The following is a 15,003-nucleotide window of genomic DNA, read 5'->3' as shown; positions in this document are numbered from 1 at the left end:
CTGGAAGGAGATGTGTTTGGGATGAGAAGATGGAAGACTACACTAAAAGGGGATGGGGCTACTCAGACAATGTGTCAAAGACTGTGACTTTTATGGGCATTTTCTATTGTAGTCTCAGTTGGCACCGTGGAAGCAGCAGGCTGCCATGTTGGAAAGGCAGGCCTGTGCTAGTCACCATGGTAACTGCCCACAATCCCAATCAATTCTTCCTGAGTGAGTTGGGATGTGGATGTCCACAAGAGGACCCAAGCACTGATCCACCTATTGCAGACTGAGTCACAGGCCACACCTGGCAGTATGCCAGATTTCCAAGGAGCTCTGAGATGAAGGTTCTTGTCTCAAATCCTGAAATCTGGGGTAATTTGTTTGTCTGGGTTTTTTTTTTTTGTTTGTTTGTTTTGTTTTTTTGTCACATCCAGAGGTGCTCAGGGCTTTCTCCTGACTTTGCTTTTAGGGATTACTCCTTGCAGGCCTCAGGGACCATATGGAGATAGAACTCAGGTCTGTTTTATATAAGACAATGCCCTACTAGCTGTAGTATGGTCCTTCTGGGGTAATTTTTTAATATTCATTTTTAAAATGATTCACCTGAGATACAGTTACAAAATTGTTCATGATTGAGTTTCAATCATACAATGGCCAATATCCCTTCCTTCACCAGTGCACATTTCCTGCCACCAATGTCCCCAGTTTCCCTCATGCTCTTTTCCTTTTCACCCCCCGCCCTCTGCTCCCCCCCAATGGCAGACATTTCTCTCTCTTTCTCTCTCTCTTTCTCTCTCTTTCTCTCTCTCTCCCTCCCTCCTTCCCTCTTAAGCATTGTGGCTTACAATATTTTTACTGAATATCTTTCATAATATTACACCTTCTTTCAGCACTCACCACTTGTCCAGAATGATCATTATCTATCTATCAATCTATCTATCTATCTATCTATCTATCTATCTATCTATCTATCTATCTATCTATCTATCTATCTATCTATCAATTTTTAAGGCAGCAACAAGAACTGGTGATCATTTGCTGTTGGAAGTCTGGGGAGCAGCTCCCTGTAGCGTCTGTTTGATTTTCTTGCCTCAGTCTCCAGGCTAGATGGGGCGAGGGTGGCTGAACAACAGAACTCAGGCATGACTGGCAATCCTGGTGTCCTTGAAAACCTTTTCCATTTGCTCACACTTTCTGTTAAACTTCTGTGGGTGATATTTCAAGTGCTCTGCAAACTTTCCTTTCCCCAGGAATTGTTCTGGGGAGCATTATGCTCCTCCTATCGGGGAAGGGCAATTGATCTCATCTTTAGGGGATGGCACTGAGCATGTCCATCTGAGCCCACCTTCTAACCCTAAAAACTGCCTGCAGGGAGCCTGACCCCCACTGAGGCCTAGAGTGACTCTGGATTTGCCAGGTGGCTCCAGCATTGGCAAGGGAAAGAGTGTCTTCTCCAATTGAACTGGAAGAATAATTCAGCTTATGGTCTAGCCATTTCAGTTTTTTATTTTTTTAATTAAATTTCTTTATTTTAGACACTGTGGCTTACAGAGTTGTTCATACTGTAGTTATTTCTGGCATTCAATATTCTACCATGAATATAAAATTCCCTCTAAACTGGTCATCAGTTTACCAACCTCCCCCAAAGCCTGCCCCTTGGCAGGAAGGAGTAATTTACTTAATATTTTGTGTACTACTACTGGGAACTCGAAATTAAAATTATGGGGTGTTGTTGCTTAAGCATTCACACAAGTCATGAATTTGTTGATCTGTAGTTATGGGTTGATGAGTTCATAAGACGACAGCAGTGGTTCATGAAGGCCTTTTGAAGGCCCCCAGTGGTATCAGCTGCGTGGTCAGTATGTCCATGGATTTTTTTCTGTTAGTTGAACCTCTTTTTTGAGAGTTGCATAAATCTATGGCATCAATCTCTTGCACAGATATGGCAGAAGGTTCTGGTTTTTGGGCATGGCTGCCAGCAGCATCTATAAGTACAGAGGCTCAGGGGAGGCAGCCTCGCCTGGGCTTAAGAGCTCTTCAGAGATGTCGGTCACAAAACCAGCATGTCTGGAGTGTTCGGTGGCTGGTGTAGCCATTTCTAAGACCAGACCTAGGTAGGTAAAGAAGGAGACACTCATGGTCTTCTTATAGCAAATGTTTAGCCTTCCCTGATTATTCCAAAATTAGAACAGTGAGAATCTCCATAACCCACCTGTGTCTTTCTCTCAGGTCTCCCTGACTCCATGGGACACAAAGGGATTCTGTCCCCCAAGTTAATATCCTGTACCTAAACACACAGAACCTTTTAGGCAGAATCAAAACAAGCTTGTTTTATTAGAGTTTGATTGACTGATGCGCTCATGTTTATTCCAGAAGACAGTCAACACCAAGGTTTGACATTTGTAAACAGCAAGTTCTGATGGCATGGGAGAACCAGGTACCCTGGCCATTGTTGGGGGTGGGGGGCACAGAGGGGTGAATCATGGGGTGAGACTGTGTGTGTCTCTTGTATCTTTGGGTTTCATAAGTGTGCTAGCCTTTTTCCCTCTTAGGTGTCAAAGACTGTGATTACTGTCCCCACACCCCACGCTTCTTTCTGGGGGTCAGGAGGGCTTTGGACCCAGATGAGGTACCTTCACTTCGAGACCCTGGAGAAAGAAACTCTACCTCCAGAGCCATCAAGATCCTTCAAAGGTCCCCCACCTAGCCAACACCTCAGAGGTGTGCAGAGCAGAACCCCTCCACCCCAGTTGCACCCACCCAGTGGCTCGATGTCCCTGATCTCCGTTCAATGTGTGATTTTTTTTTTTTTTACGATCGATCTTATATCCGGCACAATCAGATTTATGGCTCCTGCATCTTATGAAATTACACAGATGTTGCTGCTCTGCTTCTCTCCAGGACGGTAAAAGGCAATAACGTTCTTGCAGATTTCGACAGCAGGCAATTCAATAAAGGGCCATGTATATTTTATAAGTACAATAAAGACAAGTCTCTCTGCCTGCATTGCGGCCTGCCAGGGCCCCCGCGCTGCAAGGGATGGCTGCCTTGCCCCCTCCCCACCCCTCCTGTCTGTTTGTCGATCAGCTCTCTCGCACCCGTCACACAAGAGGCCAGGAAAATTTATCCCCTTTCTGATCCATTATTTAGGTTTGGCTCCAGGGACCCTTGCAATGGGGGCTGTTTAAAATTTAAAGGTGTTTGTGGAACTTAATACTTTCCTCCTCCTGATTTGCACTATAAAATTTTATCTATATTTTTGTTGCCCCATAAAACGTTTCTATCTTATCAGGATGGCTTGGCCTTTTATGGGTGAAACCGTAAATACCGGATGAGGTGCAGGTTGGTGGAAGGTCTCCAAGAATCCTAGGGAAGCCGAGAGGGGAGGAATTTCCTGGTTCTACTGCCAATACCAGGAGTGGCAAGAGGCATGATGGGGCCCCTGTATCTGGGGATCCAACTTCTTCCCCTAGAAAGTAGAAACACCAGAGCCCCTCTGCTAAGGGATATTGTGCAGTTTCAGGAAAAAAGACTCCCAGACTCTCACAGTGCTTGTTTGGTGTCTCGAATAACTCAGGCAAAGACCCCAGGAGATCAAAGGGTGGAGGGGTATGATATTAGGAACAACTTAGCACTCCACAGTTAGGTTGTTTCCCCAGAAAGGTGTGGTGAATATTTCATGATCGAGGCCAGGTTGAGGCTGGGTGGAGCAGGTGAGGGGCTCTGGGGCAGTTATTAGAGCCTGCCCTCCAGTGTGTGTGTGTGTGTGTGTGTGTGTGTGTGTGTGTGTGTGTGTGTGTGTGTGTGTGTGTGTGTGTGTGTGTGTGTGTCCTGGGCACCAGAGAAAGAGCCAGGAGAGCCTGTTATACCCTCCCACGGCCCCAGTTGGTCTTTTTCTCTAAGTTTCTGATGGTCAAGGGAGAGAGACAGGTCCTTGGCAAATCTGTGCAGACCCTGAATACCACAGAGTATGAGCCCCAAATTGAAAAACAAAAAAATAGAATTGACATATGTTCTAGCAATTACCTTCATGTATAAATGTCCTAATAAATGGAAGATGGGCTGGAGCGATAGCACAGCAGTATGGGATGTGCCTTGCATGCAGTCAACCCTGGACAGACTCTGGTTTGATTCCTGGCATCCCAGATGGTTCCTTGAGTGATTTCTGAGCGCAGAGCCAGGAGTAACCCCTGAGCGCTGCCGGGTGTATATATGAAATACAGACCTTGAATAGATACCAATACCCACATACCTTCACAATCTGCCATGGCCAAAGATGGAAGCAATCCCTAAGAAAGTGGGGACACTCCCTAGTCCCATCAGAAATGATTATGTAACCGGGACCATTATGACAATGATACTTGGAAATGATCACTCTGGACAAGAACGGGGTGCTGAAAAGAGATAAAATGCTATACATAGTATCCTTTCAGTAACAATAGTACAAACCACTGTGCCTAAAAGGGGAAAAAAGAGTAGAAGAGTGAGAGAGATGGAAAAAAAATGTCTGCCGCAGAAGCAGGCAGGGGAGAGGGGCAGGAGGGAAACTGGGGACATTGTGACAGGAAAGTGCACTGGTGAAGGGATAGATGTCGGCCATTGTATGTCTGAAATTCCGTCATGAACAACTGTGTATCTCATGATAATTCAGTTAAAGAATTTATTTATTAAAATATATATTTGGGGCTCGGAGAGATAGCACAGCGGCGTTTGCCTTGCAAGCAGCCGATCCAGGACCAAAGGTGGTTGGTTCAAATCCCGGTGTCCCATATGGTCCCCCGTGCCTGCCAGGAGCTATTTCTGAGCAGATAGCCAGGAGTAACCCTAAGCACCGCCGGGTGTGGCCCAAAAAAACCCCAAAAATGTATTTGGGAATATAATCAGCCTTAAAGAAAAGACATTCTGACCCTTGTGACAACCTGGATGAACCTTGACAGCGCCATGCTCGGTGCAATGTGTCAAGTGGGAGATGACTCAGTGGTAGAGCATTTGCCTTGATTGTGTGAGGCCCTGGGTTCCATCATGCATGTGTACATATGTGTGCATATGTGTATATACAAATACAAATACTCAGGAATGTAGATATATACACCTGTCCATATAACTGGGCAAACATTAGGTGAGGTGCCCAGGAGAGTCAAATTCACAATGACAGAAAGTAGAATAGTGACGTCAGGGGCTGAAGAAGAGTGTCAGGGCTGATGTGGATGGAGCAGTTTGTACTGGGTCAGGTAAAGAATGTTCTGATGAGGAGGGTGGTGATGGCCACACACCAACATCCCCAATGGATGGAGCAGTGATGCAGTAGTAGGGTGTTTGCCTTGCACATGGCTGACCTAGGATGTACTGCAGTTAGATCCCCCAGTGTCCCATAGGGTCCCCCAAGCCAGGAGCTATTTCTGAGCAAATAGCCAGGAGTCACCTCTGAGCATCACCGGGGGTGGCCCAAAAACCAATATCCCCAATGCCTCTGACCTTCATGCTCCAAACAGTGCTGATGCTAATGGTCCTTGTATATGCAGTTTCTTCCACAGAAGCTGAATGAATGAGTGTGGAGAGATGGCTCTCTGATGTGGGAGCACCAGAGTTCAAATTGGAAACACCAATTTGAGCCTCAGCACCTCAGCAGACCTGAGTGGGCTGTATTCCTGAGTACTGCTGATGAAGGAAGGGTGGAAGGAAGGAGAGTAGGAAAGGAAGGGAGAAAGGAAAGAAAAGAAAGGAGAAAGGAGGGAGGGAGAAAGGAAAGGAAGGAGGCTGGGAGGAGGCATGGAGGGAAAAAAGGAAGGAAGGAAGGAAAGAAGAAAGGAAGGAAGGAAGAAAGGTAGGTAGGTAGGAAGGAAGGAAGGAAGGAAGGAAGGAAGGAAGGAAGGAAGGAAGGAAGGAAGGTAGGAAGGGAAGAAACTAAAACAATCAGTGCCTGGGGCTTGCAGAAAGAGGATGAATCTAAGCACTGTCTGCCCATTCTGCACCATTGAGGTTTTTCTCATACTTAGTTTTGCTTGCTTCTTCGTTAGTTTTTTGGATCACCATCTGTCAGTGCTCAGGAATTACTCCTGGCTCTGTGCTCAGGGGACCCTATGGGATGCCAGGCATCAAACCTAAGCTGGATGCATGCAAGGCAAGCACCAGACCAGCTGTTCTATCCCTCTCTTTCCTTTCTTGGCAATTAGGATCGCAGCCTGCAGAGATTTGACTAAGGCTCTCTGGAGCCATATGCTGGCCAATTGGTGGCAGTGCTTTCTCATGGATAGGCAGTTGATGGCAGGAGGCTGTCTGAGAGAGGAGAGATGAGATGGAGAGAGGACCCCCCCCAATGACTCTCCATTTCTTGTGGTTGATCACTAAGCGTGAATTCACTTGGTACTCCCTGCTCCCACCTTGATTCCACGGTCTCCCTCAAATATTCACCTACAAAAATTCATTCTCTTTTGCTTAAACTAATAGTTAAAAAAATTAGCTGTAGAGACCAGAGAGCTAGTACAGCAGGAAGGGCACTTGCCTTTTTACCCAAGCAACTTGGGTTCAATCACCAGCAGCACTCAGAGTTGTCCAAGCCCTGCCAGGTGTGATCCCAGAAAACAGAGCCAGGAGTAAGCCCTGAGCACTGCCAGGCATGGTTCAACAACAACAACAACAACAACAACACAAGAAGTTTTAAATGTCCCCTCTTTTTAGCTACCCACCTGTGCTCAGGGGTTACTCCTGGATCTGCCTTCAAGATCATTCCTGGCTGGTTCAGGGGACCATATGGGATGCCAAGGATCAAACCCAGGTTGTCTGTGTGCAAGACAAGTACCTTCCCCGCTATCCTATCTCTCTATCCCCTGTACAGAATTCCCCCACTAATTTTTTTTTTTTTGGGCCAAACAGTGTTACACTCAGGGGTTACTCCTGGCTGTGTTCAGAAATTGCTCCTGGCTCGGGGGACCATATGGGATGCCGGGGATCAAACCAAGGTCTGTCCTGGATTGACCACATGCAAGGCAAATGCCCTACTGCTGTGCCATCGCTCCCCCCCAATCCCTTTAACCAACCGGAGGATTTGTTAAGACTGGAGGGAGGGAACAGTTGCCAACTTAAGTAGACAAAAAGGGGGGATGTAAATGCTGTTGGGGTCACTTCCTATCTGTGTCCTCTCCTGGATTTTCTCACACTGAACTGAATAGGGGAGACACCAGAGACTCCCAAAGGGCTCCCTCTCCAGCATTTGGGGTCACCCTTTTGCTGAATGTTCCATTCCAGCAGACCAGGAAATCTGTTTGCTGGCAGAGCCTCAGCAAGCACTAAAGTCTCCCCATCTTTCATCACCCTCCTGGAAATGGGAGAAAAGATGTAGAAAGTAGGTTGGTGAAAATAAACGTGGAAAGTATCATGGGATTGTAAATCACACTGGAAGCTCAATAAAAGTGGTAAAAAAGAAAATGAAAATGAACGCGGAGTTGAAAAGTGAGGAAGAGGATGTTCTGGGCCAGAATCTTTAAAAGGTGGGGATGGAGAAAAGCCAGAGTGAGAAGAGGGCCACTCTGACCACAGCAGTTTGGGGGTCTCCTTAAAGGGGAGTGTCCATTGAGAGCCAGCCTGTGTCCAGGAATGCCCCACCCAGGCAGACATGGGGGGAAAATATCACCTCATGGTAACAGAGTGAGCAATCAGAAGAGAAATATTTTTGGGAGTGGCACACCTGGCGGTGCTCAGGGCTTATTCTTGACTCTGTACTCAGGAATCACTCCTGGTAGGTTCAGTAGACCGTGGTATGCTGGGAATCAAACCCAGGTTGGCCGTGTGCAAAGCAAACACCCTACCTGCTGTACTGTCACTTCAGTCCCCAAAAGAGGACTTTGAGGAGAAAGCTCAGGATGCTTTGAGACAGAGGAGGGGACCCTATTCACAGTGTCCAGGTGGATCTATGAAAGGAGTACTTTCATAGTTGGAGTTGGCATTACCAACTCCATCTTGTCACCTCTTGCCTGGAGTTAGAGAAAGTCACGCTTCCTTCCTCCTAAACAGGTTAACCTTTTCCTGGCTCACCATACCCTAGCCACGTCCACTTGCCAATGCCAGGTGGTTTATGGTACAATTTTTGCTCTACTTTTTCTCAGAACATGGAGTGGATTATATGAGGGATGTGGCCAGACACAAGAAATCCAATTAACCAGAACCAGAGTTGATATGGGAAATGTTTTCAAGGAACACCTGGGCCTCGAAGCACACCTTCACATCCCTTAACTAGGCCCCCCTACCCTTATGCCTGGCACTCACAGAGACTTTTTTCTAAGTCTTTGAAAAATTTCTCAGCAGGAAGTTCCTTGTCAATGTTTTACCTTCCTGCACATTGAGGGATGAACCCATTGCAGACAAACAATGGAACCGTAAGAGGGAGGAAATCAGATCAGGCATTTATGAAAGGTAATGGATTTGCTAGTAATGCAAAGGCCATAGAGATAGCACACCTGAAAGCATTTGCCTTGCACACAGGTCCAAAATGGACCTGGTTTCAATTGAGGCAGCTCATATGGTCCTCTGAGCCTGCCAGGAGCAATTTCTGAGTGCAGAGCCAGGAGTAAACCCTGAGCACTGCTGGGTGTGGTCCCCAAACCAAACCAACCAACCAACCAAACAAACAAACAAAAACACCGAACCAGATGCAAATCATTGCTGAGGTTTTCAAATGATAGTCACGGCATAACTGGACAAAGCTGGAATGAATTTGCAGAGTGTAGCACAAAGGGAAAAAGGGAAGCAATGTGAGAAAGAAATGTGGAGACACAAAAATCAGATTCAAAAGCACAAGCACGGTGTCTTAAAATGTTGAGGGACCAGAGAGATAGCATAGAGGTAAGGTGTTTGCCTTGCATGCAGAAGGACGGTGGTTCGAATCCTGTCATCCCATATGGTCCCCCGAGCCTGGCAGGAGCTATTTCTGAGCATAGAGGCAGAAAGAACCCCTGAGTGCTGCCAGGTGTGACCCTCCCCAAATAAAACACACACACACACACACACACACACACACACACACACACACGTGCTGGAAATCCTAAGTGATGCCTCTCTAGCCCATCTAGGAGAAAATGATCTCGCACAAAATATGACTCTATTAGCTTCAGAAGTCTTACCAACTTCACTGACTGCTGCAGAACAAGGTAGATGTAGCTTCATTTTGTTGTCTGTTTCTTTGGGGAGGGGGGTCACTGTCAATCTTTCTTAGGGGCTATTCCTGATTTTGTGCTCAGAAGGGACCTTGATAGTGTTTGGGGGACTCGACTTAGCCCTGTCTTTTATGGGTTGATTAAAAATAACTTGTTTTGGTTTTGGTTTGGGGGCCACTTCTGGCGGTGCTCAGGTTACTCCTGGCTCTGCTCTCAGAGATCATTCCTGATGGCTCCAGAGACCAAATGTGGTGCTGAGGATTAATCGAACCTGGGTCAGCCGTGTGCAAGGCAAGTGCCCTACCTACTCTGCTATTGCTCTAGAAATCACCTTGAACCAAGAAAAACCCTCCTTCAAATTTCAGGGGGAAAGAAAGTAAGATATATTATGTCACTGAAAAAGCAGAAAATATGCCACTCGCTGGCCCAGCAGAACTAACAGAAAACAAAATCTCACAGAAAAAGGGGCCCAAAAGAAGCTGTAGGCTCTTTAATACAACAGATGTGAATGCATTGATGATTCATAAGAGACTAATGATAGTTTAAAAAATGTTTTATTTAGTTTTGGGGCCACACCCAGTACTGATCAGGACTTACTTCTGGATTTGTATTCAGGAATCACTCTTGGAGGGGTTCAGGTGATCATAGGGCTATCAGGAATCAAAACTAGATTGGCAGTATGCAAAGCACACACTGTATTTTTGCTGTACTATAGCTCTGGCCTTGTTTATTTATCTATTTTTGTTTTGAGGCCACATCTGGTGGTGCTCAGGGGTTATTCCTGGCTCTGAACTCAGAAATTGCCCCTGGCAGACTAGAGGGAACCATATGGGATGCTGGGAATTGAACCATGTAGGCCAGTAGGCCTCATGCAAGGCAAATACCTTACCAGCTGTGCTATCACTCCAGTTTCGTTTATTTATTTTTTTATTATTATTTAGAGTGTGTCCTGTTGGGACAGAACCCAGAACCTCTCACCACATACAAGAACACTCTACCACTGAGTCATGCCCTGGTCTCTGTTATGAACTTTTGTTTTGTTTTGGTTTTGGGTCACACCCAGCAACACTCAGGGGTTACTCCTGGCTCTATGCTCAGAATTCCCCCCTGGCAGGCACAGGGGACCATATGGGATGCCGGGATTCGAACCACCATCCTTCTGCATGAAAGGCAAATACCTTACCATGCTATCTCTCTAGCCCCTCTGTTATGGATTTTTAATTAACTTTATCTCCTCCCTATGTTATTAAATATCAATTTTTGTTTTGGGCATACATTCAGCAGTGCTTAGGTTTTATCCTGGTTCTGCTCCATATGAATTACCAGGGATCAAACCCAGGTCAGCCCAGTGCAAGGCAAGAGCACTTACCCACTGTACAAGCTCCCTCTTCCATTGTTAAATTATTGTTGCTTTATCTAGTATCTAGACATCCTGTCCTTAGCTGTGTGGCTTGTGTAGACTGTGCCCTTTCAGTAGAGATGTTTGCTCAAGGCCTCACACTTTGATCTCTTTGTTGCACACAAGGTTCCTTCCCTTGGTTGGAGCAATGGTGGCTACACACACTCTTAGCAATGGAGTTTCGCTCTGGCGTGGCCAGGGTTGCACATTCATCACGCATGCGCTTGCCCATAGTCCTACTGTTCAGTCTCAGTCTTCATGCATGTGAAGGTGCATACGTGAAGGGACACTCCAGGTCACGGTGAGGTGGGATGGCACTCTTGGTTGTATTGCCAGATATCACACATGGGTTGGCGCTGGGGATCAAACTCAGCCTCATGCTTGCAAATGCAATTTCTGTCCTTCCTCATAATTTTAAGGAACAAGTTGGTCCCACATTCAAAACTGAATGTGTGTGTGTGTGTGTGTGTGTGTGTGTGTGTGAGAGAGAGAGAGAGAGAGAGAGAGAGAGAGAGAGAGAGAGAGAGAGAGAGAGAGAATCAGGAGGTTGCTTTTAGGTGAGACACCTAATCACCTGCTGATTAACTTTATTCAGGGTTTGGGAGAAAAATATGTTAAATACTGGCTATCAATAACTGAAGGGATCCCTGAGTGCAGACCTGAGCAGAGTCAAGTGAAGTCAAAAAGCAAGAATACAAAAAACAAAAACATTTTAAAAGGTGGGCTGAAGAGAGAGTGCAGTGGGTCGGACACTTGACTGGTACATGACAAAGCCATATTTGATTCCCAGTACCAATATGGAACCTTGATCTCCTAGAGTAATGATCCTTGAGTGTACAGGAGTGATCCCTAAGTATAGGGCCAGGAGTAGGCACTGAGTACTCTTGGGTAGGGTCCCAAAATGAAACAATAATGATAATAAAGCCTGCAGTATTTTTAAACTTGAAGAGAAGAAAATATGATCAAGCAACAACAACAAAGCATGCATGTAAATAATGAGGAAATCATTATTAGTTATCTTTTCTTTTTTTTTTTTTTGGTTTTTGGGCCACACCCGTTTGACGCTCAGGGGTTACTCCTGGCTATGTGCTCAGAAATCGCCCCTGGCTTGGGGGGACCATATGGGACGCCGGGGGATCAAACCGCGGTCCGTTCCTTGGCTAGCGCTTGTAAGGCAGACACCTTACCTCTAGCGCCACCTTCCCGGCCCCAGTTATCTTTTACTGAGTAGCAAACTACCACTATCCCTGCCAATTTTGTGACTGAAAAGTATCAAAAATTGGTGAAGTTTGAGGACATTAAAATGAATGATAGTAAATGACACGGAATAAGCCAGACAAAAAGATCCCAGGATTGTAGGAGTCTGTTTCTTTGAAGTACCATGAGAAGTTACTTTCATACTTAAAGATGTCTGCTGGAGGCTGGGACAGGGGAAGTGGGACCTTGTTTAATGGGTAGAGTTTCTGTTCTGCAAGATACACATGTTCTAGAAATTGGGGGTGTGGCTCTGTGGAACCCAGAACACATGCCTTGCATGTGTAAAGCCATAAATTTGCTTCCCAGCACTGCCCCCTAAAAGGAAGAGTCCAGAGATTTGCTTCATTGAATTTATTTAATACGACTGACTACACAGTTCGAAAGGGTTAACATGGTAACACGAACTGAGAAATACCAACTATTTTGGCTCCTGATTCTACTGTTGGGCCTGGCAGGATTTGGTTGGTCTGGACAACGGGGCTTATTCTTGCATCCAGTTGCCTGTGGCATGGAGCCAGCCTCAGCAACAATGCTGGTCTCCACCCATGAAGCTTCCCAACCTTCCTCAGGCCAGCTGGGGCTTGTTCTTCCAGCAATGGCAAAGCACATGGTGGAGAAAGTGGTTTTCTTTGGGCAATAGTTCAGAGGAAGGCTCTGGCTCAGAACCAGTTCTCCACCACACTATTCACTGCTGTTAGCCAAAGCAGGTCCCAAGGCCAACTGACATTTGAAGGTTTTTGAATAGGCTTACTCCCTTATTTGGGGGAGAGAAAGCTTTTTGAGCCATGCCTTGCAATGCTTGAAGGCTACTCTTGGTTCTGAGCTCAGGAATCACTCCTTGAAGAGCTCAGAGGCCATGTGGAACTGGGGATCAAACCCGAGCTAGTGACAAGCAAAGCAACACCTTAACCCCTGCGCTTTCTCTCCAACCCCGGCTTTACCTTTTGAAGACAGAGACCAAAAAGTCAGTAGCAAAGGTTTTTGCTGTCTGTGGGACCAGAGAGAAAGCACAGATGTGAAAGTGCTGCCTTGTGTCCTGCCGACCCATTTGGGAGCCATGAGAGCCCCGTGAAAAAGTCCTGAGTACCACCAGGTGACTCCATAAATGAAGAAACAAGATATTTCTGTCATCTTATTTTCTCCTTTCCACTTATCATGCCTCAAAGATTATAAACATGGGTACACTTTAATTATCCTCAACCTGTTCTTGTTTCTGTTTTTACAGATGAGAAAACTGAGACTCAGAGTCTCTATGATTTGCTCGAGATTGCACTAGCAAGAAGGAGAGCACTTGGAGGTGAGTCTGCTTTCAGGACTCATGTCCTTAGAGCTTGCAGAGAAAGACATGCACAATCTCCCTCTCCCCCCTGCCTCTGATGTTAGCTCTGGACTCAGGATTCGACCCATAAAGACCACTAGGAGATGTGTTAACAATGCAAATAGCAATGGAGTTTATTCCAGCATGCTGGGGCTACAACAGCCCTTAAGGGAAGTTAACAAGCTATTTTTATAAGTTGTGGGGTCTTCAAGCTAGGGGTAGAACTATAGGTTCTTAGTATATGTTGCATCAGTCAAGTTTAAACTGGTAGTAGAGGAGGCGCTCGGGTGCCCATCAACCTTCAGGTGCAACTAGACTCAGTTTATCGTCCACAAGTTCCCAGGTATTGTTAGATATTTCACACTCCTTAGATTATCTAACTATCCTGGTATGTGTCCTTGAAGTTCCTAGAACTGGCCGCCCTTTTTGGCCTAGCTCCTGAGACCTAGTCTCTGTTCTTTGCAGCTTTAAGCCTGTCTTGGCTCAATTGTGGTCCTATCTTTTTTTTTTGTTTTTTTGGGCCTCACCCGGCGGTGCTCAGGGGTTACTCCTGGCTGTCTGCTCAGAAATAGCTCCTGGCAGGCATGGGGGACCATATGGGACACCGGGATTTGAACCAACCATCTTTGGTCCTGAGTTGTGGTCATATCTATAGCAAAGCAAGGTTACAGAAGCGGAACAAACAGTTAATTACAAAATAAACTTAGTTCTAAATTTATATCCTAGCGTCCCCCCACTTCTTGTACATATGATCAACCCTCACTTCATATGGTTGTTTCACTTAGAAGCTGGTACTGCTACCTTTGTTGAACTGTATTGATTATTCTGTCCTTAATAAAACTTACTGGTTTGTTCAATAGAAGGGGCCGAAGGTTAAAATCAAGATAAGCATGAACAGAGGCCCCAGAGGCCCCATCACAGATGAGACAAGAGTTTTCTTTTTTTTTCTTTTCTTTTTTTTTTTTTTTTTTTTTTTGGCCACACTCAGCAGTGCTCAGGGGTTACTCCTGACTGTCTGCTCAGAAATAGCTCCTGGCAGGCACGGGGGACCATATGGGACACCGGGATTCAAACCAACCACCTTTGGTCCTGGATCGGCTGCTTGCAAGGCAAACGCCGCTGTGCTTTCTCTCTGGGCCCCGAGACAAGAGTTTTCAACCATGGGGATGGTTGAACCGTGACTCAAACCATAATTCCTGCTGTTCATTTTCTTGCTTTTCACTTAGCCAGCCCTTCCCTAACCTTTGCTTATGACTTCTTGACCACTGAAAGATCTGCATAGAAACAACATTCCTCACCTAAAGTGGCACAAAGCCCTCCCTACTGTGGAAAACAAGGTCTCCCCTCCTGTTCTGCAGGGCCACTCTGTTAAGGAGTCCAAAGAGTGCTCTAGATGTATGCATAATCAACAATCTTTGGCAGTTCCTGGGGAAGTCTGATTCTAGGCTCTCCGATTCACTGTTTGATGGTGAGGCTTACATGGGCACATTGTAAGGCAGTGTTGAATTGCTGGCTATCTCCTCCTTCTCCTATGTCTTAATTGATGCTTCCCTAAAAGGGAGAAAGTCTTGACACATTCTTTTAAAGGCCCTAATGATCCTATTTGGGCCAAGACAGCTCTGGTTGTCTGCAAAGTAAACAGCACTCCCAAAGCTCTACCTGAGATCTCCAGCCTTTACCTCAAAGTCTGGCTCCCTCTGTAATTTGATCTTGTGCTGCTAGGTTGCTTTCTTGACACATTATTCCCACACCCTGCAGTGAAAGCTCCCTTTCCCAGGACCCACACCCATGCGGTGTTACCCATTTCTTTTCTTAACACTTACACCTCAGTAGTGGGAGATCTTGTGGAGCATAATCAGAAATCCCAAACAAATCTCATAAGTCAAAATTTAGGG

General features: G+C 46.0%; 1 pseudogene; it reads right to left on the bottom strand.

The window, feature by feature from the left end:
* Nucleotides 1-2,081: 2,081 nt before the first annotated feature.
* Nucleotides 2,082-2,192, bottom strand: LOC126009944 (uncharacterized; annotated as a pseudogene).
* Nucleotides 2,193-15,003: the final 12,811 nt, after the last annotated feature.

Source organism: Suncus etruscus, chromosome 5, assembly GCF_024139225.1.
Source record: "Suncus etruscus isolate mSunEtr1 chromosome 5, mSunEtr1.pri.cur, whole genome shotgun sequence".
NCBI classification, from domain to species: domain Eukaryota; kingdom Metazoa; phylum Chordata; class Mammalia; order Eulipotyphla; family Soricidae; genus Suncus; species Suncus etruscus.
This window is presented reverse-complemented; position numbering and strand designations above follow the sequence as displayed.